Source organism: Arachis stenosperma, chromosome 4 (assembly GCF_014773155.1).
Source record: "Arachis stenosperma cultivar V10309 chromosome 4, arast.V10309.gnm1.PFL2, whole genome shotgun sequence".
Taxonomy (NCBI): Eukaryota; Viridiplantae; Streptophyta; class Magnoliopsida; order Fabales; family Fabaceae; genus Arachis; species Arachis stenosperma.
The window spans coordinates 90,138,101-90,143,175 of NC_080380.1; the positions used below are offsets into that span (position 1 = coordinate 90,138,101).

Genomic DNA, 5,075 nt, shown 5'->3' on the forward strand with positions numbered 1-5,075 from the left:
GTATTACCACCGGATACATACATGCCACAGACACATAATTGGGTGAACCTTTTCAGATTGTGACTCAGCTTTGCTAAAGTCCCCAATTAGAGGTGTCCAGGGTTCTTAAGCACACTCTTATTGCCTTGGATCACAACTTTATTTCTTTCTTTCTCTTTCCTTTTTTCTCCCTTTTTTTTTCGTTTGCTTTTTGCTTCTCTTTTTTTTTTTGTGTTCACTGCTTTTTCTTGCTTCAAGAATCATTTTTATGATTTTTCAGATCCTCAGTAACATGTCTCCTTTTTCGTCATTCTTTCAAGAGCCAACATTCATGAACCACAAATTCAAAAGACATATGCACTGTTCAAGCATACATTCAGAGAACAAAAGTGTTGCCACCACATCAAAATAATTAAACTGTTATAAAATTCAAAATTCATGCAATTCTTGTTCTTTTCAATTAAGCACGTTTTTATTTAAGAAAGGTGATGGATTCATAGGACATTCATAACTTTAAGGCATAGACACTAAGACACTAATGATCATAAGACACAAACATGGATAAACATAAGCACTAAAATTCGAAAAACAGAAGAATAAAGAACAAGGAAATCAAGGAACGGGTCCACCTTTAGTGATGGCGGCTCTTCCTTCCTCTTGAAGGTCCTATGGAGTGCTTGAGCTCCTCAATGTCTCTTCCTTGCCTTTGTTGCTCCTCTCTCATGATTCTTTGATCTTCTCTTATTTCATGGAGGAGAATGGAGTGTTCTTGGTGCTCCACCCTTAGTTGTCCCATGTTGGAACTCAATTCTCCTAGGGAGGTGTTTAGTTGCTCCCAATAGTTTTGTGGAGGAAAGTGCATCCCTTGAGGCATCTCAGGGATCTCATGATGAGAGGGGTCTCTTGTGTGCTCCATCCTTTTCTTGGTAATGGGCTTATCCTCATCAATGGTGATGTCTCCCTCTATGTCAACTCCAACTGAATAACAGAGGTGACAAATGAGGTGAGGAAAGGCTAACCTTGCCAAGGTAGAGGACTTATCCGCTACCTTGTAGAGTTCTTGGGCTATAACCTCATGAACTTCCACTTCTTCTCCAATCATGATGCTATGGATCATGATGGCCCGGTCTAAAGTAACTTCGGACCGGTTGCTAGTGGGAATGATTGAGCGTTGGATAAACTCCAACCATCCTCTAGCCACGGATTTGAGGTCATGCCTTCTCAATTGAACCGGCTTGCCTCTTGAATCTCTCTTCCATTGTGCGCCCTCTTCACATATGATTGTGAGGACTTGGTCCAACCTTTGATCAAAGTTGACCCTTCTTGTGTAAGGATGTTCATCTCCTTGCATCATAGGCAAGTTGAACGCCACCCTCACACTTTCCGGACTAAAATCCAAGTATTTCCCCCGAACCATAGTAAGATAATTCTTTGGATCCGGGTTCATACTTTGATCACGGCTCTTGGTGATCCATGCATTGGCATAGAACTCTTGAACCATCAAGATTCCAACTTGTTGAATGGGGTTGGTAAGTACTTCCCAACCTCTTCTTTGGATCTCATGGCGGATCTCCGGATATTCACCCTTTTTGAGTAAAAAGGGGACCTCGGGGATCACCTTCTTCAAGGCCACAACTTCATAGAAGTGGTCTTGATGCACCCTTGAGATGAACCTATCCATCTCCCATGACTCGGAGGTGGAAGCTTTTGCCTTCCCTTTCCTCTTTCTAGAGGTTTCTCCGGCCTTGGATGCCATAATGGTTATGGAAAAACGAAAAAGCAACGCTTTTACCACACCAAACTTAAAATGTTTGCTCGTCCTCGAGCAAAAGAAGAAAGAAGAGAGTAGAAGAAGAAGAAATGAGGAAGAGGGAGATGGTGGTGTATTCGGCCAAAGAGGGGGAGAAGTGGTGTTTTGGTTGTGTGAAAATGAAGGAGTGAAGAAGGGTATTTATAGGAGAGAGGGGAGATGGGGTTCGGCCATATTGGGTGGGTTTGGGAGGGAAAGTGGTTTGAATTTGAAGGGTGAGGTTGGTGGGGTTTTATGAAGGATGGATGTGAGTGGTGAAGAGAAAGATGGGATTTGATAGGTGAAGGGGTTTTGGGGAAGAGGTATTGAGGTGATTGGTGAATGGGGGAAGAAGAGAGAGTGGTGGTGGGGTTGGTGGGGATCCTGTGGGGTCCATAGATCCTGTGGTGTCAAGGAAAAGTCATCCCTGCACCAAATGTTGCTCAAAATCACGTTTTGAGCCATTTCTGGCGTTAAACGCCGGGCTGGTGCCCATTCCTGGCGTTTAACGCCAGGTTCTTGCCCTTTTCTGGCGTTTAACGCCAGTCTGGTGCCCCTTTCTGGCGTTAAACGCCCAGAATGGTGCCAGACTGGGCGTTAAACGCCCAACTGCTAGGTTTACTGGCGTTTGAACGCCAGCAACATCTTCCTCCAGGGTGTGCTGATTTTCTTCCTGTTTTTCATTTTGTTTTTGCTTTTTCAATGGATTTTGTGACTTCTTATGATCATCAACCTACAAAAAACATAAAATAACAAAAGAAACTATATAAATTATAATCATTGGGTTGCCTCCCAACAAGCGCTTCTTTAATGTCAGTAGCTTGACAGAGGGCTCTCATGGAGCCTCACAGATACTCAGAGCAATGTTGGAACCTCCCAACACCAAACTTAGAGTTTGAATGTGGGGGTTCAACACCAAACTTAGAGTTTGGTTGTGGCCTCCCAACACCAAACTTAGAGTTTGACTGTGGGGGCTCTTCTTGACTCTGATTTGAGAGAAGCTCTTCATGCTCCATCTCTATGGTGACAGAGGGATATCCTTGAGCCTTAAACACAAAGGATTCTTCATTCACTTGAATGATCAATTCACCTCCATCAACATCAATCACAGCCTTTGCTGTGGCTAGGAAGGGTCTGCCAAGGATGATGGTTTCATCCATGCACCTCCCAGTCTCTAGGACTATGAAATCAGTAGGGATGTAATGGTCTTCAATCTTAACCAAAACATTCTCTACAAGTCCATAAGCTTGTTTTCTGGAGTTGTCTGCCATCTCTAGTGAGATTTTTGCAGCTTGTACCTCAAAGATCCTTAGCTTCTCCATTACTGAGAGAGGCATGAGGTTTACACTTGACCCTAAGTCACAGAGAGCCTTCTTGAAGGTCATGGTGCCTATGGTACAAGGTATGGAAAACTTCCCAGGATCTTGTCTCTTTTGAGGTAATTTCTGCCTAGACAAGTCATCTAGCTCTTTGGTGAGCAAAGGAGGTTCATTCTCCCAAGTCTCATTTCCAAATAACTTGTCATTTAGCTTCATGATTGCTCCAAGGTATTTAGCAACTTGCTCTTCAGTGACATACTCATCCTCTTCAGAGGAAGAATACTCATCAGAGCTCATGAAAGGCAGAAGTAAGTCCAATGGAATCTCTATGGTCTCATTTTAAGTCCCAGATTCCCATGGTTCCTCATTGGGGAACTCGTTGGAGGCTAGTGCACACCCATTGAGGTCTTCCTCAGTGGCGTTCACTTCCTATCTATCCTCTCCAAATTCGGCCATATTGATGGCTTTGCACTCTCCTTTTGGATTTTCTTCTGTGTTGCTTGGGAGAGTACTTGGAGGGAGTTCAGTAACTTTCTTGCTCAGCTGTCCCACTTGTCCTTCCAAATTTCTAATGGAGGACCTTGTTTCATTCATGAAACTTTGAGTGGTTTTAATTAGATCAGAGACCATGGTTGCTAAGTCAGAGGGGTTCTGCTTAGGATTCTCTGTCTGTTGCTGAGAAGATGATGGAAAAGGTTTGCCATTGTTAAACCTGTTTCTTCCACCATTATTATTGAAACCTTGTTGAGGTCTCTCTTGATTCTTCCATGAGAGATTTGGGTGATTTCTCCATGAAGAATTATAGGTGTTACCATAGGGTTCTCCTAGGTAATTCACCTCTTCCATTGAAGGGTTCTCAGGATCATAAGCTTCTTCCTCAGATGAAGCCTCCTTAGTACTGCTTGGTGCATTTTGCATTCCAGACAGACTTTGAGAAATCAAATTGACTTGTTGAGTCAATATTTTGTTCTGAGCCAATATGGCATTCAGAGCATCAATCTCAAGAACTCCTTTCTTCTGACTTGTCCCATTGTTCACAGGATTCCTTTCAGAAGTGTACATGAATTGGTTATTTGCAACCATTTCAATGAGCTCTTGAGCTTCTGTAGGCGTCTTCTTCAGATGAAGAGATCCTCCAGCAGAGCTATCCAAAGACATCTTGGACAGTTCAGAGAGACCATCATAGAAAATACCTATGATGCTCCATTCAGAAAGCATGTCAGAAGGACATTTTCTGATTAATTGTTTGTATCTTTCCCAAGCTTCATAGAGGGATTCTCCATCCTTCTGTCTGAAGGTTTGGACTTCCACTCTAAGCTTACTCCATCTTTGGGGTGGAAAGAACTTTGCCAAGAAGGCATTGACTAGCTTTTCCCAAGAGTCCAGGCTTTCTTTAGGTTGAGAGTCCAACCATATTCTAGCTCTGTCTCTTATAGCAAAAGGGAATAGCATCAGTCTATAGACCTCAGGGTCAACCCCATTAGTCTTGACTGTGTCACAGATTTGCAAGAATTCAGCTAAGAATTGATGAGGATCTTCCATTGGAAGTCCATGGAACTTGCAATTCTGTTGCATTAGAGAAACTAATTGAGGCTTAAGCTCAAAGTTGTTTGCTCCAATGGCAGGGATAGAGATGCTTCTCCCATAAAAATCAGGAGTAGGTGCAGTAAAGTCACCTAGCACCTTCCTTGCATTGTTTGCATTATTGTTGTTTTCGGCTGCCATGTCTTCTTCTTCTTTGAAGAATTCGGTCAGGTCCTCTAAAGAGAGTTGTGCTTTGGCTTCTCTTAGCTTTCTCTTCAAGGTCCTTTCGGGTTCAGGGTCAGCTTCAACAAGAATGCCTTTGTCTCTGCTCCTGCTCATATAAAAGAGAAGAGAACAAGAAAATGTGGAATCCTCTATGTCACAGTATAGAGATTCTTTGAGGTGTCAGAGGAAAAGAGAAATAGAAAGAAGAAGGAGAAGAAGAATTCGAACTTTAATTAACT

The 5,075-nt window shown here is 42.8% G+C and overlaps 1 non-coding gene across 1 annotated transcript; it reads left to right on the top strand.

Moving 5' to 3' along the window:
- The first annotated feature begins 4,299 nt into the window (after window positions 1–4,299).
- On the top strand, window positions 4,300–4,407 carry LOC130978666 (small nucleolar RNA R71). The gene has a single exon (XR_009086285.1). It is a non-coding gene; the product is annotated as a small nucleolar RNA R71 (small nucleolar RNA).
- Window positions 4,408–5,075: the final 668 nt, after the last annotated feature.